The sequence below is a fragment of the Mobula birostris genome, chromosome 31 (assembly GCF_030028105.1).
Source record: "Mobula birostris isolate sMobBir1 chromosome 31, sMobBir1.hap1, whole genome shotgun sequence".
In the NCBI taxonomy this organism is placed as follows: Eukaryota; Metazoa; Chordata; class Chondrichthyes; order Myliobatiformes; family Myliobatidae; genus Mobula; species Mobula birostris.
In genome coordinates, this window is record NC_092400.1 from 19,231,042 (window position 1) to 19,255,099 (window position 24,058).

Here is a 24,058-nt window from a genome sequence, read left to right on the forward strand (position 1 = left end):
AAGAGAAATGGACATTAAAAACCTCACCCACCTCCCGTGGCTGTACTCATAGGGGACCCGGAAGGTATTTCAAAGGATGTTGTCTGTACTCAATCACCTTTTAACTGTTAACTTATTGAAGAACTTCTTGAGATTATTTTTTTAACCCTGGCTGCCAAATCCATTCTCATGCCCTCTTCTTGCCCTCCAGACCTTTCCTTGAAGTCTGGTCATAAACCGTTTATATTCATCAAGGGATTCAATCATACCCAGCTGCCTAAATGCAATGTACACTTCCTTCTTCTTCCTTACCAAAATCTTGATATTCCTATTAGCCAAAGTTCTCTGAACTTGGTATGTCTACACTTCACCCTAAGAGAACTGATACAGTTTTATCTTACATGGAATATTTGCTCTGGAAACAATGCAGATAACATTCATTAGGCTGATTCCTAGGATGAGGTCTAGGCTGTAGAAGAAATGTTCCTTTACATACACAACTTTGCTTTCTTGGTCACATCATCTTGGGATGCAACTAAGTTTTGGAATGTTTTCAGGTTGTGAAAGACATGACAGCCAAAGAATTTATTTTCTTTTTATAAACTTTCATGCATGTTAAATAAGCACTGGGTGAAACAAGAAGCAGATATCAGGCTGGATTTTGCTCAATACAGATCACTAGTTGGACCAGCTCAATGCCCTATGTAAGCTCCAGCAGCCATATCAATCAGACATACAGTTCCTAATGAGTGCAAGCAGAGCCAACCACAACTGGTGAACAGACCTCAGCAATAAAGATAAGAGACATTTTTAAATTATTGAAATCTCTTAAGTAACTTAAAAAATAAAAATTTAAGACGTAAAACATGTCAGACTATTGATAAAGGATCTAGTGCTTTCCCGGCATGGATGACAAATAAACTCTTCTTGGGCTACCAGCCGAGAAGAGTTTATGTTAAACTATTGTTAATTAATAAAAACACAAGGATATAGTGAATTCAAGGGTTATTTTGTAAAATTAAAAGATCGTGGCGTGTGAGGTAACATTGTGGCACAGACATGATTGGCCAGCTAACAGGAAACAGTAGGCATAAATGTTTTTTTCTGGTTAGCAAGGCGATTTGCTGATGTCACATTAACAGGTAGGACAATAAGTTGCAAGGAGGGCTTAAAGAAGTCACAAGAAGATATGGATAAATGAAGAAACGAAGCAAAGATTGGGTAAATAGTGAATTTGAGAACATGGGAAACTGTAAATTCTGGCAAGTGAAAAAGCATATTATCGAAATAGGTGAGAACTGAGGCACAGAGACACCTAGTGCATAATTCACTGACAGCTTATAAGGAGGTACTGCAAGTATCAGGGAAGCTGACAGATTGTTATTGTTTATTGTGAGGGGAAAAGCAACAAGATAATGTAGGGCTCTGATGAGACCACATTTTAACAACAATATGTGATTTTGGCCACCTTATTTAAGGAAAGACAATAATGCAGCCAAGAAAATGCTTACTCCATTGATACATGGAATAGCAGATTGCCTTACAAGGGAAGATGGTATGCACAGCTTTTGAATCATTTTAACATAGAGATCGTAGATATTTGAAAACACACTGGTAAAAGGTTAAGGGAAAATGCTGGGCAGGAATACAGAATTGAGCTAACAATCAAATCAGCTATATGTTAAATGGCGGAGCACACTTGATTGAGGGGGTTGTGGGCCTACCCTGCTCTAAATAGAAATGTTCGCCTATTTGCAAATTAAGCAAAAACAGCTAAATTTACATTTTTTTGTGAATTTAAGTTTATTCTGTACCTGTGGTGCAAGAGTCTACCAAGAGCTGATGCTGTTAGCTTGCTGTCCTCTGCCATCAGCACAATCAGTTCACCATATTCACTATAGTTCCCTATTCTTTCCGTGTGTAACTTCCCACTTTAAGAGTTTATCCTTGTTTTGTTATACTTAAAAAAAATGTAAAGAAATAGAAAAATGTAAAAAAAAATGCAGACACTGAAAATCTGAAATAAAATTAGAAATGCAAAAAATACTCAGTTCTTTTCAGGGGTAACTCACACTGTTCTTGTCTCCGTGGATGGTGCTTGCCTTGCCAAGTATTTCCAGCACTTAGTTTATATTAGACCTTGTGTGTTGGACATCTGACAAGCTGTGGTTAGGAGGTGTGTACTTTTGTTATATTTTAATGCAAGGGTTTGAGACAGCTGTAAAAAAAGTAACAGTCAAGAAAAGGATTTTTATCCTGTGGCTGGGCTGTATGGATATTCATTTCCCAACTATAACACCTTAACTTAAGTTTCAGGGCTCCTGTGGCTTAGTCTACTGAAACAATAACTGGAGTTGGGGATGGGTTTTATGGATTGCCTCTATATTAAAATTCAATGGAACTCCTCTGAAACAGGTGATGATGGTAGACTCCCCAACATAATAAGTACAAATATTCAACATTAATAGTCACAGGTTTTTAAAACCACAGCCATGATGAACAACAGAAGCACTAATAACCACTTTGAATTATATTTGCAACTCTCTCCACCTTGCAAACAGTGTCGGGATCAATCCAAGTCAAGTCAAGTCACTTTTTATTGTCATTTCGACCATAACTGCTGGTACAGTACACAGTAAAAACGAGACAATGTTTTTCAAGACCATGGTGCTACATGAACAATACAAAAACTACACTGAACTACGTAAAAAAAACACAAAACTATACTAGACTACAGACCTACCCAGGACTGCATAAAGTGCACAAAACAGTGCAGACATTACAATAAATAATAAACAGGACAATATGCACAGTAGAGAGCAGTAGGTTGGTGTCAGTCCAGGGTCTGGGTATTGAGGAGTCTGATGACTTGGGGGAAGGAATTATTACATACTCTGGTCATAAGAGCCCAAATACTTCGGTGCCTTTTGCCAGATGGCAGGAGAGAGAAGAGTTTGTATGAGGGGTGCATGGGGTCCTTTATAATGCTGTTTGCTTTACGGATGCAGCGTGTGGTGTACATGTCTCTAATGGCGGAAAGAGAGAGCCCGATGATCTTCTCAGCTGATCTCACTATCCACTGTAGGGTCTTGAGATCCGAGATGGTGTTATTTCCGAACAAGACAGTGATGCAGCTGCTCAGGATGCTCTCAATACAACCTCTATAGAATGTGGTGGGGATGGGGGGGGTGTGAGATAGATTTTCCTCCGCCTTCGCAGAAAGTAGGGACGCTGCTGGGCTTTCTTTACTATGGAGCTGGTGTTGAGGGACCAGGTGAGATTCTCCGCCAGGTGAACACCAAGAAATTTGGTGCTCTTAACGATCTCTACAGAGGAGTTGTCGATGTTCAGCGGAGAGTGGTTGTTCTGTGTCCTCCTGAAGTCAACAACCATCTCTTTCGTTTTGTTTACATTCAAGAGACAGGTTGTTGGCTCTGCACCAGTCCGTTAGCCGCTGCACCTCCTCTCTGTACGCTGACTCATTGTTCTTGCTGATGAGAACCACCATGGCCACGTCGTTGGCGAACTTGATGATGTGGTTCGAACTGTGTGTTGCAGCACAGTCGTGGGTCAGCAGAGTGAACAGCAGTGGACTGAGCACACAGCCCTGGGGGGACCGTGTGCTCAGTATGGTGGTGTTGGAGATGTTGCTTCCAATCCGGACTGACTGAGGTCTCCTAGTCAGGAAGTCTAGGATCCAGTTGCAGAGGGAGGTGTTCAGGCCCATTAGGCTCAGCTTTCCAATCAGTTTCTGAGGAATGATTCTGTTGAATGCTGAACTGAAGTCTATGAACAGCATTCGAATGTACGTGTCTTTCTTGTCCAGGTGGGTTAGGGCCAGGTGGAGGGTGGTGGTGATGGCGTTGTCTGTTGAACGGTTGGGACGGTACGTGAACTGCAGGGGTCCAGTGAGGGGGGCAGCAGGGTCTTGATGTGCCTCATGATGAGCCTCTCGAAACACTTCATAATGATGGATGTGAGTGCGACGGGACGGTAGTCGTTGAGGCAGGACACTGAAGACTTCGGCACGGGGACAATGGTGGCAGCCTTGAAGCACGTAGGAATGATGGCGCTGCTCAGGGAGATGTTGAAGATGTCAGTGAGAATCTCAGCTAGCTGGTCTGCACATCCTCTAAACACTCTGCCTGGAATATTGTCTGGTCCAGCAGCCTTCCGTGGGTTGACCCTGCACAGGGTTCTCCTCACATTGGCCACAGTAAGACATAGCACCTGGTCGTTTGGAGGAGGGGTGGTCTTCCTCATCGGTAAGACATTTTCTGCCTCAAACCGAGCGTAGAAGTTGTTCAACGCATCTGGGAGGGGGGCATCACCAGCAACAGGCAGGTGGTGTTGTCTTGTAATTGGTGATGTCCTGAATGCCCTTCCACATGCACCTTGTGTCGCTGCTGTCCTGGAAGTGGCTGTGGATTCGCTGGGAGTGCGCATGCTTTGCCTCTCTGATGGCCCGGGACAGTTTGGCCCTCACTGTTGTTAGGACTGCTTTGTCGCCTGCTCTGAAGGCAGAGTCACGGGTCCTCAGCAGCGCACGCATCTCCGCGGTCATCCATGGCTTCTGGATAGCGCGTGTAGTGATGGTCTTGGCCACAGTGACATCACCAATGCACTTACTGATGTAGCTAGTCACTGATGCCGTGTACTCCTCTAAGTTGGCGGAGTCGCCATCGGTTGCAGCCTCCCTGAACATGTGCCAGTCAGTGTGCTCAAAGTAGTCTTGAAGAGCAGAGATGGCTCCTGCTGGCCAGGTTTTCACCTGCTTCTGAACTGGTCTGGAGTGTCTGACGAGTGGTCTGTATGCTAGGATGCGGTCTGAGTAACCGAGGTGGGGGCGGGGCTCTGCCCGGTACACATCAGGGATGTTTGTGTGAACAAGGTCCAATCCACATAATAGCTAATGTTTACTGCAGACACCGACATATGTGTAAACGCTTCAAATTTAATCTGAAATTGCCTTTTGCAGAAAGAGCTAAACAGTTAAAAGGGAAGCCAGGCAGTAACATGGAAACATTAGCTGAAGTTACTTGCAATTTGACTCGTTTTCCTTGGTGATGATCAGTAGTTGTTTCTCAGTCACACACTAGATGGGGTGCTACATACCGGCTGTTCGTTTGTAAAGTAATTGCAACATAAAACAAGTCTTTTTTTGCTGCCACGCAGGGCTCCTCCTTCCTGATCAAGCAGTAGCAAGCCACATTTATAACAGTCAAACATAAGAAGGCAAACAAAACAAACTTTGAAAAGGGATGAACAAAGCTTAGCACTCCTGCAAAAGTATTGATCGACATTGACAGATAATATCAACTAAGAAGCCAGTTTAATCTGAGCCTAATCATGGGACAATCTACAATGGCCTATTAACCCACAAACCAGTAAGTGTTTGGAGGAAACTGGAGCACCTGGAGGAAACCCATGCGGTCACGGGGACAGCGTACAAACCCTTTACAGGCAGCAGTGGGAAATGAACTCGTGTAGCCTGTACTGTGAAGCGTTACGCTAACCACTACAGTACCGTACCGCCCCAAATGCCAATGCTAGAGCAATTAGATGCAGCTCTTTTTAATAAAAACAAACTTGGTTTGAGTGCTTGCAAAAGGCTGTATCTCATTCCAATTACCCAGAAAGATAGGCTCCCAGCTAATTGTACTTCACAAAAGCTCTGATTTGTGGCAAATACGAACTGTGACTGTTCCTCATGTGCTTCTCCCTCCCTCTCTAAAGCTTCTCCATTTCTATATTTATACAATGCTCTTTCATCTTACTGTCATAAAATTTCACAATTAGCATTGATGGGAACAAAATATTCTGAACATACTTCAGAGTGAACAGTGCAAACAACAGTAAAAGGAGATTTTTTTTACTTTAGGTGGTTTATGATTGACTGCTTTATATTTGTCAGGGACCTCCACTGGTAAAATTCATTTCAAGTATGCTTCTACTGAATGTAAGTTATGAAACACTGTGGTATACAGGATGAATTGTTCTTTAAGTGCATTTCACCATACAAAAGCTTTTAAGTGAGAGCATCCCTGTGCCAAGACAGGTATTTACTGAGCATACAGTGTAAAATTAAGTAGCTCCAGGCAAATGCTCATATTAAACAAATTCATATGGTGTTCATTAACAAAATTTTTTCAAAGTACTACGTTTAGTATCATTCTGAATATACTGTATGTTGGGCTGCAGATGTTAAGTATTTAATACAAAATAATCTGCAGATGCTGTTGTCAAAGGAACACTCACAATGCGCTGGAGGAACTCAGCAGGTCAGCCAGCATCAGTTGAAAAGATTAGTAGACATTCCCGGCCGAAATGTCGACTAATCTTTTCAATTGATGCTGACTGACCTGCTAAGCTCCTCCAGCGCATTGTGAGTGTTCCCTTAAGTATTTAATAGTTTCTTTGCCATCTCTGGTCTCAGATGCATATGAACAATCTGACTGAATAGAAATATATAGCCGCAACAAAGAAGCACCACCATACATCAACAGGACCTTTAATACACTAAACCATCCCAGGGTGTACTTCACACAAGTTCTATTACATGAACATTGACATTATGCCATTCAAGGACAAGTGACCAAAAATTTTTGAAGGAGTACAGATGGAGGAGGTAAAGAAATTTAAGAAGAGAATTTCAGAGCTTAATGTCTAGGTAGCAGAAGTCCATAAGACCATAAGACCATAAAACAAAAGAGCGGAAGTAGGCCATTCGGCCCATCGAGTCTGCTCCGCCATTTTATCATGAGCTGATCCATTTTATCCCATTTAGTCCCACTGCTCCGCCTTCTCACCATAACCTTTGATGCCCTGGCTACTCAGATACCTATCAATCTCTGCCTTAAATACGTCCAATGACTTGGCCTCCACTGCTGCCCGTGGCAACAAATTCCATAGATTCACCACCCTCTGACTAAAAAAATTTCTTCGCATTTCTGTTCTGAAAGGGCGCCCTTCAATCCTGAAGTCATGCCCTCTCGTACTAGACTCCCCCATCATGGGAAACAACTTTGCCACATCCACTCTGTCCATGCCTTTTAACATTCGAAATGTTCCTATGAAGTCTCTCCTCATTCTTCTAAACTCCAAGGAATACAGTCCAAGAGTGGACAAACGTTCCTCATATGTTAACCCTCTCATTCCCGGAATCAATTCTCGTGAATCTTCTCTGTACCCTCTCCAACGTCAGCACATCCTTTCTTAAATAAGGAGACCAAAGCTGCCCACAGTACTCCAAGTGAGGTCTCACCAGCGCCTTATAGAGCCTCAACATCACATCCCTGCTCCTATACTCTATTCCTCTAGAAATGAATGCCAACATTGCATTCGCCTTCTTCACTACTGACTCAACCTGGAGGTTAACTTTAAGGGAATCCTGTACGAGGACTCCCAAGTCCCGTTGCATCTCAGAACTTTGAATTCTTTCCCCATTTAAATAATAGTCTGCCCGTTTATTTTTTCTGCCAAAGTGCATAACCATACACTTTCCAACATTGTACTTCATTTGCCATTTCTCTGCCCATTCTTCCAATCTATCCAAGTCTCTCTGCAGACTCTCTGTTTCCTCAGCACTACCGGCCCCTCCACCCATCTTCGTATCGTCAGCAAACTTAGCCACAAAGCCATCTATTCCATAATCCAGATCGTTGATGCACAATGTAAAAAGAAGCGGCCCCAACACTGATCCCTGTGGAACACCACTGGTAACCGGCAGCCAACCAGAATAGGATCCCTTTATTCCCACTCTGTTTCCTGCCAATCAGCCAACGCTCTATCCACGTATGTAACTTTCCCGTAATTCCATAGGCTCTTATCTTGTTAAGTAGCTTCATGTGTGGCACCTTGTCAAACGCCTTCTGAAAATCCAAATATACAACATCCACTGCATCTCCCTTGTCTAGCCTAGTGGTAATTTCCTCAAAAAATTGTAATAGGTTTGTCAGGCAGGATTTTCCTTTAAGGAATCCATGCTGAGTTCTGCCTATCTTGTCATATGCCTCCAGGTACTCTGTAACCTCATCCTTGACAATCGACTCCAACAACTTCCCAACCACCGACGTCAAGCTAACAGGTCTATAATTTCCTTTTTGCTTCCTTGCCCCCTTCTTAAATAGCGGAGTGACATTTGCAATCTTCCAGTCTTCCGGAACCATGCCAAAATCTATCGACTTTTGAAAGATCATCGCTAATGCCTCCGCAATCTCCACAGCTACTTCCTTCAGAACACGAGGGTGCATTCCATTGGGTCCAGGAGATTTATCGATCTTTAGCTTATTCAGCTTCCTGAGTACTTTCTCTGTCGTAATTGTGACTGCGCACACTTCTCTTCCCTGCCACCCTTGAGTGTCCGGTATCCTGCTGTCTTCCTCAGTGAAGACTGATGCAAAATACTTGTTCAGTTCCTCTGCCATCTCCTCATCTCCCATTACAATTTCTCCAGTATCATTTTCTATCGGTCCTATATCTACTCTCACCTGTCTTTTACTCTTTATATACTTGAGAAAGCTTTTAGTATCCTCTTTGATATTATTTGCTAGTTTCCTTTCATAGTTAATCTTTTCTCTCTTAATGATCTTCTTGGTTTCCTTTTGTAAGGTTTTAAAAACTTCCCAATCCTCTGTCTTCCCACTAATTTTTGCTTCCTTATATGCCCTCTCCTTTGCTTTAACTTTGGCTTTGACTTCTCTTGTCAACCACGGTTGCATCCTTTTTCCACTCGAAAATTCCTTCTTTTTTGGAATATACCTGTCTTGCACATTCCTCATTTTTCGCATAAACTCCAGCCACTGCTGCTCTACCGTCTTTCCCGCCAGTGTCTCTTTCCAGTCAACTTTGGCCAGTTCCTCTCTCATGCCACTGTAATTTCCTTTACTCCACTGAAACACCGACACATCAGATTTCGGCTTCTCTTTTTCTAATTTCACAGTGAACTCAATCATGTTATGATCACTGTCTCCTAAGGGTTCCTTCACCTCAATCTCTCCAATCACCTCTGGTTCATTACACGATACCCAATCCAGTACAGCCGATCCCCTAGTGGGCTCAACAACAAGCTGTTCTAAAAAGCCATCTCGCAGACATTCTACAAATTCTCTCTCTTGAGATCCAGTGCCGACCTGATTTTTCCAATCTACTCGCATGTTAAAATCCCCCACAATTATCATAACACTGCCCTTCTGACAAGCCTTTTCTATTTCCAGTTATAATTTGTAGTCCACATCCCTGCAGCTGTTTGGAGGCCTATAAATAACTGCCATCAGGGTCTTTTTACCCCTGCTATTCCTTAGCTCAACCCATAAAGATTCTGCACCTTCCGATCCTATATCACCTCTTTCTAACGATTTAATATCATTTCTTACCAATAAAGCCACGCCTCCCCCTCTGCCTACCTTCCTATCCTTCCGATACACCGTGTATCCTTGGACGTTCAGCTCCCAGAGACATGCATCCTTTAGCCAGGTCTCAGTGATAGCCACAATATCATACCTGCCAATCTGTAGCTGTACAAGATCATCCACCTTATTCCTTATGCTGCGTGCATTTAAGTACAACACCTTAAGACCAGTATTTGATACTTTTTGCTTTGATTTCACTGCAACTTTATTGCACTTCAGCTCATCCCAATGGCTACACATTTGCCCCATCACCTGCCTGTCTTTCCTGACATCTTTACTGCTCACTATCTTAGATTTATTTCTGTTATCTCCTTCCTCTGCTCTATCATTCCGGTTCCCATCCCCCTGCCAAATTAGTTTAAACCCTCCCTAACAACTCTATTAAACTTTCCCGCCAGGATATTGGTCCCCTTCGGGTTCAGGTGTAACCTGTCCTTTTTGAACAGGTCATACTTCCCCCAGAAGAGATCCCAATTATCCAAGAATCTGAAGCCCTGCCCCCTACACCAGTCTCTCAGCCAGGCACTCATCTGCCTGATCTGATGACTCTTGCCCTCGCTAGCACGTGGCACAGGTAGCAATCCCGAGATTACTACCCTGGAGGTCCTGCTTCTCAGCTTCCTTCCTAACTCCTGGAAATCTCTCTTCAGGACCTCCTCCTTTGTCCTATCTATGTCATTGGTACCAACATGTATCAAGACAACTGGCTGCTCACCCTCCCCCTTTAGAATATTCAGGACCCGATCCGAGACATCCCGTACCCTGGCACCTGGGAGGCAACACACCATGCGGGTATCTCTGTCAGGCTCACAGAATCTCCTGTCTATTCCCCTGACTATGGAATCCCCTATGACTACCGCATTTCTCTTCTCCCTCCTTCTCTCCTGCACAACAGCGCCAGTCATGATCACTGCTGCTGGGCTAACAAAACCTGGGAATGCACATGTGGCCAGATTTGGTGACGTGTGGGGATATTGGAAGGGTGTCCCAGGAGGGGTAGCACCACTGACGAAAGGGCTTGTTGTGTCCATTCACCTTTGGTCCCCACCGGACACTCAGCTCTTACTTGTGGCTCCAAGTAGCTGTTCACATGCCACAGTGGCCACCGTTTCGACAGGCTGACTAAACCAGCCGCTGGCCGCATACCCCGTTGTTACAGGGACATGCCTGTACTACGATGTGCGGTCAGCTCCGGCATTTGGGCGGATGAGATCTACAGTGAGATCCGACAGCCAGGAAGGTGGCACTGTAACGCTCAGTGGAGAGTAAAGGGCTTGACAAGGCACAGAAGACATCATGGTCACCCACTGTAACCAAGGAAGACCCCGGTTTATGACAACTGTCGGTACCACTGGACCCAGACTCCTGGGGTTGAGAGAGTGGAACTGCCTCGATGCGAAGCCTTTTTCACTTTAAATACCCTTCCACACAGGTTTCCTGTCATCAGACACCATTCAGAGTCACAGAAAGACACAGAAAAAGGGAGGCTCAAGAAATGGCATGGGAAACTGAGGGCTGACCCAAAAGAGAACGCGAGTATAAGTGGCAAAAGCTGAACTTTCCTTGAATCTTGAATACCAGTGAAGAGATGGTACAAATTGCAGTTAAGTGGTAGATTGGTAACTTTTTGCTTTTCTGTTTTTAAGTTAGGGAAGTACCTTAAACACTCATACAACACATTTTATTAAATAACCAAAAGCAGATAAACTAATTCTGTTTTTAAAAAACAAATCAAGATACTGTGTGAATGGAAACATAAGACTTGCTCGTGGTCTGAGGGGATGTGGTGGTGTGTAGTAGCTACAGTGTGTGGAAACTGAAGGATACAGTTGATAGTATGTGCAGGATTTCCTGTACTTAAAAGGAAACGCTGCCTCATGTGATTTTGACAAGGGATAATAACTCTCCCACACAACCAGGGTGGCAATCCTCAAGCCATCCAAAACACTACAGGAGCATTGGAGATGTACCTACTCAGTTTGAACCAAATTTAGAAGCCTGATACCAAGAGGTGACCAGGATTGTTTCTGTAGAATCTCACAGGTAGGTCAATTACGAGCTTATCCTGAAATGGCTGTTCCTGAATAGTTGAGTGTGTGTCTTCAGGCTTCTGTACCTCCATCCTGATGTTAGCAATGAAGACAAGGCATTGGGGGGGGGGGGGGGGTGTCCTTAATGTTGGATGCAGCCTCTTTGAGGCATCGCTCCTTGAATATGCCTTGGATGCTATGAAGGTTAATGCCCATGATGGAGCTAAGCTCACAACTCTCCTTTACTGAACATAAAAGTTATTTCTCACGAGTAACACTAATTTGCAGTAGCAGGCAAACTCTGAAGAAGTGATCTAGTGACACAAGTTCACAACCAAGCACAGCAAAAGGAAGTTTAAAATAAGTAACTGAACTTGAAATGTAAACAAGAAATACGATCTCATTAACCGCAATTATGAAGTTACTAGCCAAAGTAATTGGTAGAGGTGGGTACAATTAAAAGGTTAAGAGACATTTGGCCAGCTTTGTGGATAGGAAAGGTTTAGAAGAGGTTCTCAACCTGGGTCCATGGACCTCCCAGTTAATGGCAGGGGTCCATGACATTATAAAGATTGGGAACCACTAGTTTAGGCCAAATTGAGGCAAATGTGACTAACCCAGGATGGAAAGTCTTATTTCTACGCTGTACAACTCTAAGGTTCAGTGACATATAGTAATTGTTTTTAATAGCCAAAGCTCAAGCTGAGGAGGGCTAAATTTCAATACGCTACATTCCACAAGATGCTAGGCGAACCCCAGCTCCCGAACTGACAAGACTCAAATCTGCCCTTCCCGGGCCACGCTTCATCATGAATCAAGCCAGGACACCCTCCACATGGTCCAGACATGCCCCCTCACCAAAATCCGAGACAGCTTTGCCGTGGTGATGTGGCCACTAACTTGAGGAGTGGCCTGACAAAAACCAATTAGAAATGTGAAGAGAGAAACACCTGCCACACGAAACAACAATTCCACAAGCAAACAAAATAGTGTTTATGTGACAGAGTGGTTCCTTCTTCCTTCGTTGCAAGCTCTCTTTTATAAATTGCTGCACAACCACTTCCTCCTATATTGTCACATGCGTATAGTACAGTGTTAAGGATACTCAAAGGGAAGCTGCTGTTTCAGGGCCTTGGCTCAGTTCTGATAATGTGACAGGAAAGAATTGCATCATCAATCCGTGGCAATTTCAATGCTTCAATTGAAAAGATAATTTCAGTTCTTCTCCAAATTAAAACGCTTGCTATAATTTCATTATGTTGCACAGGAATTTTGTGCCCACACTCAGGAAAATTAATTTGTGGATTAAACAGGGCATTCACAAAAGATTGCACATTATATGGATTATTAGTATTCCTGATCAAATTCTTTTTAATGTACCATATGAACATTAGATACTGAGAAAGAGAGGGCAAATATTTTCTCTGGATGTCCTGAGACAAGCCGCTTACTTACTCCAAAATAATTTCCGCTTAAGTCCCACTTCCTCCTATTGCACATCTGCCCGTGACTATCCATTCTTTCCTTCAACATTTGATGTCTTAAGTAGTTCTCCTTGAGAACTTTCCTCCTTCCACAAATATTCGGAAAACCCTGCAGATACGACTGAGCATGATGTGCAGACAGAGATTTACCGACCGAATCGAAGCAGCGAAGTCTGGCGTATCCAAGCGGCAGAACCTGTTGTTGTTCGGATGGAGAGTTAAGCGCCGGGGCCAGGGCCAGATTGAAAATGTCGGGGTGTCGAGGTCCGAGGCAAGGTACGGGCCAGTTTGAATCGCTGTTCAAAGCAGCAGAACCCATTGTTCAGGCGGAGAGTTAAACACCGGCCAGATTGAAAAGGTCAAGGTGTCGGGGCCTGAGGTGAGGTACAGGCTGATTAAGATTGCAGTTCCACAACGTTTACTCGGCTCTGTGCTGAACTATTATGGGACTCTCTTGCGGACTTCAGTTCAGAAACACTATTTGCTTGCAGGTTACTGTTTCATTGGGTGTCTTCTTTCATATGTATGGGGTTTGCTTTTGAGTTTCTATTAAATGTTTGCTCCAAAATCCTTCCATGGTCTTATTTAGATTATGAGGACACTCAGTCCTTGTTAATTGTCATTTAGAAATGCATGCATTAAAAAATGATACAATGTTTTTCCAGAAAGATATCACAGAAACACAGGACAAACCAAGACTAAAACTGACAAAACCACATAATTATAACATACAGTTACAACAGTGCAAAGCAATACCATAATTTGATAAAGAGCAGACCATGGGCACGGTAAAAAAAAAGTCTCAAGTCCCAATAGCCCCATCATCTCACGCAGACGGTAGAAGGGAGAAACTCTTGCTGCCATGAACCTCCAAGCGCCGCAAACTTGCCGGTGCATTGAAAGCACCGGACTGCAGCCGACTCTGAGTCCGTCCAAAAACTTCAAGCCTCCGACCAGCCCTCCAACACCGAGCACCATCTCTGCCGAGCGCTTTGACCCTGCCCCAGCCACCGAGCAACAAGCAAAGCCGAGGACTTGGGGCCTTCTCCTCCGGAGATTCTGGATCACACAACAGCAGCGCCAACAAAGCAGGCATTTCAGAAGTTTCACCAGATGTTCCTCCGTGCCCTCACGTCTCTCTCCATCAAATCAAGATTGTGCACGACATCCTACTTGACAGATAACAGATATCATTCACCGGAGTGGCCGCTGCAAGCTGCGTCGCGCTGTCAACTTCTCCTCCTCCATCTTCATCCTATCTATCCAAATCCACTCAGTTGTGCACTGTCTCATTCAGCCTGTTTCTTTGACACCAGTTTCCAATCCCCTCTGTTTTATTATCAAAGACTATACGCCACACTTATTTTTTCATCTCTCTGCTTCTGCTATCAATTGGGAAACCATTGATTCCATAGATGCTGCCTGGCCTGCTGAGTTCCTCCAGCATTCTCTGTGTGTGTTGTTTTGGATTTCCAGCACTTGCAGACTTTCTAACCTAATAGGCCCTGCTCATCATCAAAGTACCAAATTCCTCATTATTGGCAAGTGTATTTATAAAATATATTTTATGCAAGGAACACAAATAGAAATTACATTACTCAATTGTTCTGACATCTGGACAAACAAACCAATTCATTTGTTGTAAGTTGCTGTAGGAAATGCTAAAGACATTGTCAGTTATTCTAGGCATGTTTTTTTTTTCTCTTTCTGTTAGGGTGTAGCCTGAAATGAAAACGAAACTATAGGAAGTTTGGAACTTCAGGTCTGGTGCAAAAAAAAAACTCAACTTGAGAGCTATCCTTCAATTATCTCAAACCAACTCAGAAATTTTCTCCATGAAGCTTTCAATAGCATTTCTCTCCACATTTAAAAACAAAATCAAAGTTTTAAATGTTATCACCTTTTGTTACAGTTTTTTGAGATATAGCTTGGACCATTTCCTTTCATTAAGATTCATCAAAAACCAACATAAGAAGCTAATTTAGTTTTATTCATCTCTAAAAGCTGCTGATGGCATGCAGTAGCAACCTAATTGGATTGGGAATTTCAAATGATTCACTGCTGGACAATAAAACATTTGCAGCGCTCCGGTACACAGTTTGCAGGTGAAACATATTACCATAGTATTTCTGAACTAGCCAAATACTGATCAAATACCAATGAGGTTTACCCACCTCTGCTCTGAACTGAATTGAACTGACTTTATTTCTTACATCCTTCACATACAGGAGTAAAAATCTTTACATTACGTCTCCATCTAAATGTGCAATGTGCCACTCAAATCAGTGCGAGTTCATCAGTCTGATGGCCTGATGGAAGAAGCTGTCCCAGAGCTTGTTGGTCCTGGCTTTTATGCTGTGGTACCGCTCCCAGATGGTAGCAGCTGGAATAGATTGTGGTTGGGATAACTTGGGCCCCCAGTGATCCTACAGGCCCTTTTTACACACCTGTCTTTGTAAATGTCCTGAATCATGGGAAGTTGACAACTACAGATGCGCTGGGCTGTCCGCACCACTCTCTGCAGAGTCCTGTGATTAAGGGAGGTACAGTTCCCATACCAGGCAGTGATGCAGCCAGTCAGGATGCTCTCAACTGTGCCCCCGTAGAAAGTTCTTATGATCTAGGGGCCCATACCAAACATCCTCAACCATCTGAGGTGAAAGAGGCACTGATGTGCCTTTTTCACCACACAGCTCGTGTGTACAGACCATGTGAGGTCTTCGGCGATGTGGATGCCGAGGAACTTGAAGCTGTTTACCCTCTCAACCCCAGATTCATTGATGTCAATAGGGGTTAACCTGTCTCCATTCCTCCTGTAATCCACAACCAGCTCCTGAAGATCCAGTATCCTGCAACTAATGGGCTACTGGATCGGCTGCAGTGATGACTGGCTTCGAGGCTGTGGACTCACTTTCATGAACTTCAGCTCTTTGCATGATTTGTTTTTTTTCCCCTAGACATTAGGTGTTTGGCGGTCTTTTTTATTTATATATATTGGGTTCCATTGGATTTCTTGTTTTTGTGGCTGCCTGCATGGAGAATGAATCTCAAGGATGTATATAGATTAGATTAGATTAGATTTAGCTTTATTGTCATTGTGCCAAGTACAGATACAAAGCCAATGGAATGCAGTTAGTATCTGACCAGAAATGCAAAGAATAGTGTTATTTACAGAATAACTGCAAATAAAAAGTAAGTGCTACAGCACACAAATATAAAAGTACTGAGACAGTCCAATATGGGTGCAATACTGCTTAGCGCTGTGATGTGAGGTTCAGCAGGGTCACAGCCTCAGGGAAGAAGCTCTTCCTGTGCCTGCTGGTGCGGAGCGGAGGCTCCTGTAGCGCCTACTGGATGGGAGGAGAGTAAAAAGTTCATGATTAAGGTGAGATGCATCCCTGATAATGCTTTTCGCCCTGCTCAGGCAGCGTTTATGGTAGATATTCTTAATGGTGGGCAATTGGGTGCCGATAATCCGCTGGGCAGTTTTCACCACCCGCTGGAGTGCTTTGCGGTCTGATAGGGGACAATTGCCATACCACACTGAGACACAGTTGGTGAGTATGCTCTCAATGGTACAGCGGTAAAAGTCCGTCAGTATCCTGAGACAGAGGTGAGCTTTCTTGATTCTCCGCAGGAAGTAAATACTTTGATGATAAATGTACTTTGAAATGGATCAGTTAGCTTAAGCAGAAAAGTTCAGTCACTTTTCTACATATTCCTTTACTTAAACTTAATCCATAAACAAATATTCTATAAACTTCTTCAAAAACTTTTTTTATATTCTTAAAAAAAAGTATCTGCATAATCCAGTAGCTGTTGACTATAATCCTTGCAGTGGAGAACATTTCCTCTGTCACTCGGTCTCCCTATCAGAGCCGCCCTTCTTCAAAAGAAAATGAAAATATTCATGTGGTTGAATCTGCAGTTCAGTGTTTTGAGTTACAACCATGCTTTCTTTACTGCTGTTACGTTCACAGCTGCCACCTGCCTACCCAAACCCTCTGCAAACACTGTCTTGAGGTCTATCACTTTACTGGACTTCTAAGAAGCTTGGGAAGCAAAAAGTAGCAATAGGCCACACCTTTGGTGTCTTTCAAAGCATTAAACAGCAAAGGTGTTGTGTCTAATCTACCATAACTGTCAAGCATGCATTTCAAATTGGCAACTTTAAAACCATTACTCATAGACTTTTGGAGAGTACGAGTGAAGCAAAGTTGAAAGTAAATTTATTATCAAAGTACATATATGTTACCATATACTACCTTGAGATTCATTTTCTTGCAGGCATATACAGAAAGAGAATAATAATACAATAGAATTTACACAAAGACTGACAACCAATGCGTAAAAAGTCCTTGAAAGTGAGTCTGTAGGTAGTGGTGTCAGTTCAGGGTAGAGGTGCACTCCAGTTCATAACTATTTTTGAACCTGGTAGTGTGGGACCCAAGGCTCCTGTACTTGCTTTCTGATGGCAGCAAGAAGAAGAGAGCATGCCCTAGATGGTGGGGGTCTTTGATGATGGATGCTGCTTTCTTGTGGCAGCGCTCCATGTAAATACAGTGGATACCAGATAATTGGGACACATCAAAACCAGTACATTTTGGCCCAATTAAGTGGCTGCCCCAATTAGTTGATTTCACAGAAATAGTTAAAAGGCATAACAAAGACAAGGGAGTAATTATGCCTTCACTTCTTCCAGAGGATAGACGACATGGAATGACTGATGCTCTTTCAATTTTCAATGCAGTTAAGTAAATGTTTCTTTTGTGATAAATTCCCATAGCGCTGGGCAGACAAACAGTTGGTGCTCCCTCTTCCACCAGCTGCAACTTGCCTTCAGCTTCAGGTATATTCTCTCTTGTCCTTGACCAGAAAATTAGCTGCACACGATTATAAATTAACTAAAAACAAAAAAATGTTGAATCTGATCTGCAAGAGTTAAAATTCCAAGTCTGCCATTTGTACTTAACTCCTGCAGATCAGATCACGAAAAAGGATTAAACAGGAGATGAGGTAAATGGGCAGGTGTAGTACTTTGGCCACTTGCAGGGATAAGTACCGGAGGGAGATTAGTGGGAAGGGACGAATGGATAAGGAATTGCTGCGGAGAGCCGGGGGGGGGGGGGGGGGTAGGATCTTTGGAGATAACAGTAGTTGCAGAATGATGTGTTGGATACTGGGGCTCATGGGGTGGTTGGCCAGGACAAGAGGAACTCTATCACTGTTAAGGCAGCAGGAAGATGGGGTGAGCACAGATGTTTGGGAATAGGAGAGATGCCCATGAGGGCAGCTTCAATGGTGGAGGAAGGAAAACCCTGTTCTTTGAAGGAGGAGTAATCTCTGATGTCTTGGAAAAGAAAGCTGCAAAATTGCTGTTATGAACGCTTTATTTTTAAAAAACTACATTAGTTGTAAATTTTAAAAATTCTATCAGTTCTACAACACAAAGTTGAAACCCTTTCTGATTATGAAAACAATATTGAGATTGCATATGCTCATCCCACTCTTTATTTTTTGTACCACCAATAATGGCTGGCACTTTCTGGGGTTCTAGCCAGAAAGTGAAAGAACTCATTGCTATTTTCCTAACAAAGTTAACAAATAAAACCAAGGGCAAACAATAGTTCTACCTAATTGTAGTGTGCTTTGATTAAAAGAAAAAACACCTAAAATGAGCCATAAAAAGTTCAAAATTCTATTTTTTCCCCAAAGTAGGAATTAGCAATTTAACTCAAAGAGAAGTGGAAGGACAGGTGGTGTCTCTCTAGTGCGTTGTCCAAGCCTCAAGTCACAAGTGTTTAATGGACCTTGAGTTTTCTGCCAAGTCTAAGATCTTTGTCTTTGAGCACTTTTTAAAAAGACAGATGCGGAAATGGTGTTTCGGCACACTGGAGGTGGAAGTGGATTTCAACATCGACATCAGCCCTTCATCGTGTGATGCGTCCCAAGACATGGGAAGTGACTGTACCAAGTGGGTATTTCAACATAGGTCTTAACTGCTGGATGGCAGAAGAAAGGAGGGAGGAGCTTGTGTAGCATTATGCAATTGGGGGAAGGTTGGTGGAGGACCTTTTGTATGGTCAGTGCAAGGAAATCAACAATAGATGGTTTAGCCTATGAACAGAATCAAAAAATTAACTTGATATGCTTGATTCTGAAATAGAGATGATGAATATTGAAACTTCCTCCTCATCTTGTAAATTAATTCCATTCCAGTGAGGAGTTTGCAGGAAGGAAGATTGAAAAGAGGACTGGTGCCTAATTGCAGAGAACCCAACCTACTCTGAAATAGAGTCTTAAAATACAGGGTTGAATAGGCCTTTCCGGCAATCCCCCGATTTAATTCTTGCTTAAGTATGGGACAATTTACCATGATCAATTAACCTACCAACCAGTAAATCTTTGGACTGTGGGAGGAAATCCATGCTGTCACGGGAAGAACGTACAAATTCCTTACAGGAAGTGGTGGGAATTGAACCTGGATCACCTGTACTGTAAAGCATTTTGCTAACCACTACGCTACCATGCCGCCCATGCCCAGTCTGTGGTGGATCAACTTGTATATCAAGAAGCAAATAAAGTGATAACTGTCAGAAAACAAAGTTAAATGCATAGAAAAATTTCCAGAGAAGTTTCAATTTACTCTTTTGGCCTAACATAGATTCATCACCAATTTTTAATTCATACTTTCAGGTTGTGCCACAACAGTTCTCTTTTCCTTCTAGCCACTGAAATTAAAGACCAAGTTGTCAATAGTTACACCAGAAATCTGGTTACACTGGAAATTCTCCTACACATTTTTAAAGTATTTTTCAAGATAGTTAAAATAAAATAATAAACTATTCTTGGTGCTTATTAATGACTAGATGCAGAACGTATATTTCATATTGCATTAATTTAATTATGGGTACTGTTGGGTGACTAATGATATGAAAGAATTATAGCAAATACTGGCAGAATACAATATGTGTAGCTATAGAAAACAGACTTACAAAGTAAGTGGTTAAGAGACAGTTGTCAGGAATAGAAGCTTTAGATATCTGGGGACTGCTGGTGTATAACAGGGCTGGGAAAATTCTGCTGTCTTGCTCACAAACACATTCTTTTACAAAATAATTGAAGATGTTAAAATCACAGAAGACAGGAATGAGATAGCCATTCATTAAAAATTAAACTGAAAATTTAATTAAGTCTATTTAGATCAAAAACAGTTGACGCCCCAAGAAATGTCCAGCACATTTATATTTGCATTCTGGCAATTATCACTTCACTTTAAGACGCACTTTCTTCGATTTTTTAAAAGATCGTTATTCATCATCAAGCCCACTCCTTCCCCATATTAATACGGTTTCCATTTAGTAAAAAAGGAAGATCAAATGACCTTTCAGTCTGTCAAATCTATTCTATCATTTAATAAGATCATCAGAGGCACAAGAAACTGCAGATGCTGGTATCTACACCAAAAAAAAGCAAACTTGGAAAAATTGTAAGTAGGTCAAGCAGGATCTGTGAGGGCAAATGGCTGCTCGGTGCTTTAGGATAAGACCTTGCATTGGGACTAAGATAGCCAGCATACAGAAATAACCCGAATTGGAATCTCAATTGGAACTGAGTCAAACAGCATCTGTGAAGGTAAAGAGATGTTTGATGTTTTGGATTGAGACCTTGCATTACGACTGAGACCATCAAGGGAAGATGGCCAGCACACAGAAGTGAGAGAATGGTGAGACAGAAGCTGGTAGGTGATAATCATAGTCATAGTCATACTTTATTGATCCCGAGGGAAATTGGGTTTCGTTACAGTTGCACCATAAATAATAAATAGTAATAAAACTATAAGTAGTTAAATAGTAATAAGTAAATTATGCCAGGAAATAAGTCCAGGACCAGCCTATTGGCTCAGGGTGTCTGACCCTTCAAGGGAGGAGCTGTAAAGTTTGATGGCCACAGGCAGGAATGACTTCCTATGACGCTCTGTGCTGCATCTCGGAGGAATGAGTCTCTGGTTGAATGTACTCCTGTGCCCACCCAGTACATTATGTAGTGGATGGGAGACATTGCCCAAGATGGCATGCAACTTGGACAGCATCCTCTTTTCAGACACCACCGTCAGAGAGTCCAGTTCCACCCCCACAATATCACTGGCCTTACGAATGAGTTTGTTGATTCTGTTGGTGTCTGCTACCCTCAGCCTGCTGCCCCAGCACACAACAGCAAACATGATAGCACTGGCCACCACAGACTCGTAGAACATCCTCGGCATTGTCTGGCAGATGTTAAAGGACCTCAGTCTCCTCAGGAAATAGAGACGGCTGTGACCCTTCTTGTAGACAGCCTCAGTGTTCTTTGACCAGTCCAGTTTATTGTCAACTTGTATCCCTAGGTACTTGTAATCCTCCACCATGTCCACACTGACCCCCTGGATGGAAACAGGGGTCACCGGTACCTTAGCTCTCCTCAGGTCTACCACCAGCTCCTTAGTCTTTTTCACATTAAGCTGCAGATAATTCTGCTCACACCATGTGACAAAGTTTCCTACCGTAGCCCTGTACTCAGCTTCATCTCCCTTGTTGATGCATCCAACTATGGCAGATAGAAGAACAAGGTGAGGTGGGGAGGGAGTGGAGTGGGGTGTATGAGATGGGTGGGGGCAGTATGAGATGGGCAGATGGAACCAGGCATGGGAAGAGAATGGGGCAGTGCAAAGACACTACAATACCTCATCGGGAAGGTCTTAAAAACTGGTTTCTTTCTGAAACAAACCAACCAGTTTCCTTCTACCTACATTCTTGTCTGCCTGGTAGAACTTGTACTTACCAGCAACAACCTCTCTTTTGATTCCTCCCACGTTCTACAAATCAAAGGTGTAGCCATGGGCACTTGCATGGGTTCCAGTTTGTCTATATTTTTGTAGGCTACATGGAACAGTCCTTGCTCCAAGCCTATTCTTTCTCCCCTACAATAAAGACTACTGCTTCCTACACTCATGTGGAACTCTTCAATTTTATCACCTTTGCTACTAACTTTCACCCTGCCATTAGATTCATTAACAATTTCAGATTCTGGATCTGTGACCCCATCTCAGGAGACAAACCATCCACCAATATCCACCATGAACCAATGGACTTTCACAGCTACCTTGATTACTCTTCCTCCCACCCTGATTCCTGTAAGGACCATATCCCCTTCTCTCAGATCCTCCATCTGCTACTGCAAATCTGACTGCTTTTTTGTGGGTTTGATGTATCCTTCTTAAACTTTCCTGGTTTAAGTGCGAAACAAGTCACAAGGTTATTTGTGGTCTAGATATTTCAGTATTTTCTAGCAGGTGTTCCTCTCAGTGATCCAACTGACACTTAGTACAGAGTGGGCCACCTCTTCCAAGATGCAACACACTTGGCTAAGAGCAAATTTAAACATGAAAGTAAGCTACTTCACGGATTTGTTTCTGTACTATGTTACAACAGCAATTTTCAGAAATTATATTCTTGGGGATTGTCCTGAGAATTGAAAGCAGCAAAAAAATGTGTGTTCATCATCAGAATCAGCAGTATTGTTATCGCTGGCATAAGTTGTGAAATGTGTTGTTTTGCAGCAGCAGTACAGTGCCTGACATTTAAAAAGGAAGACAATGCAATATATAGTGATGCAAAATGAAATGCATTCAAACCTAGTTCAATGCCCTTGACTCCCTCCACCACATTTAGTGACCATTCTTTCATCTAGTTAAGCCTCATGCTGAAAATTCTATCTCTGATCTCCTCTGCCTCTTCACCTCCCCATCCTCCTCCTTCAAAATACATTTTCTTGAACTTTTAGGCATGCTGCATCAAATATCCTCCTTTGACCATTGATCCCAAAAACAATACATTGGCTGTAAATATCACAGACACAGCTGGCATTATTGCCCAAATCCAGTTACTCTATGAGTGTGACTGTATACTTTCTTCAATCTTTAGGGACTGTTCCAATCGAATGACCTGTTAAACCATTTCAGAGTGCACTCCAATGGTATGGGACTGTAGCACAAGGGTAAATTTGACAAGTCTCCTCTGCTTGGTCTGGCTTTTACTGTCAAGCTGAACAGTTACAAGGTATGTTTTCATTTTTACAATTTTTAAACTAAATTCAAGTTATTGAACTTTCATGGTGGCAACCTGAAATCATGTTGAACAGATCACTGGCTCCAGTTCAGTTGTGTGACAAAATCCTGGTGTAAGATGCCCTGGAGCTCAGCAGGTCAGGCAGCATCTATGGATGGGAATAAACAGTCAACATTTCAGGCCGAGACACTGACTATTTATTCCCATCCACAGATGCTGCCTGACCTGCTGAGCTCCTCCAGCACATTGAGTGTTTTGCTCTAGGTTTCCAGCATCTGCAGTACCTCGTGTCTAGAGTGCTTTGGGATGATTTTCCCAATAAACACACACATTGAAGATATGAACACAAACAACTATAAATTGGAATGAAAGCACAGCACAATATCAATATTTAAGGCACTGAAAACAAAAGAGCCAAAATAGAAAGTTTTGGCAAAACAGCTTTGTGATACGAGAAGTTGCTAAGGAACCGGTGAACACAGCAGTCTCTGACGAGTTCCAAAGTGCTAATTATATCACAAGCCCTTTTTAGGGAACTTAAAACATTTCTAAACCAATGCACAATGTCACATTAAATATTATGTAGCGTACATAGAGTGAATTCATTAAAGGCTTGCATCAATCTGCTGACAAGTAGAAGTTACGAACTGTAATCAAATTAAGATTTGGAAATGTAGGACAAAAGTCTAATCCTGTATATTGAAAAATGGGATTTATAGATTTATAACTGACAGATGTTTATCCAGCAGCACGCCAAAGAAAACATCTCAGGAAGTACAGCAAAGAAGTGAACTAGTCTAATCGACCAGTAGTTAGAACATGTGACACCTCACATGTAAATCATGTATAATATCTCAACAGAAATTTAAACATTTTAAAACAGTACATTCACTACAAATGAACTCAAGTGAACAATGATCTTAGAAGCAAGGAAGATCCATGTATCATCACAATTTCTTTGCATTCCCAAGAAAAGAAATTGAAAATATCCCCCATGCATAGATTCTGCAAGTCCATGGGAAGGGTCTTTGGTTTGAACATTAAGTTTT

At 42.5% G+C, this 24,058-nt stretch overlaps 1 protein-coding gene and 1 long non-coding RNA gene across 11 annotated transcripts in view; one reads left to right on the forward strand and one right to left on the reverse strand.

Annotated features, from left to right (window-relative positions):
* setd1ba (SET domain containing 1B, histone lysine methyltransferase a) overlaps positions 1 to 24,058 on the reverse strand; it is a 149,655-nt gene that overhangs the window by 48,143 nt on the left and 77,454 nt on the right. The window lies entirely within an intron of this gene.
* Positions 11,283 to 24,058, forward strand: part of LOC140190867 (uncharacterized) — a 28,831-nt gene continuing 16,055 nt past the window's right edge. For 5 of the 8 annotated variants that reach the window (XR_011883700.1, XR_011883704.1, XR_011883706.1 and 2 more), the window contains exons 1-2: positions 11,283 to 11,432; positions 22,866 to 23,000. This is a non-coding gene — a long non-coding RNA (uncharacterized lncRNA). Of the gene's footprint in view, positions 11,433 to 16,045; positions 16,517 to 18,618; positions 18,878 to 22,865; positions 23,001 to 24,058 lie in introns of those variants that run through there. The other 3 variants (XR_011883701.1, XR_011883702.1, XR_011883703.1) reach the window with 3 other exon arrangements.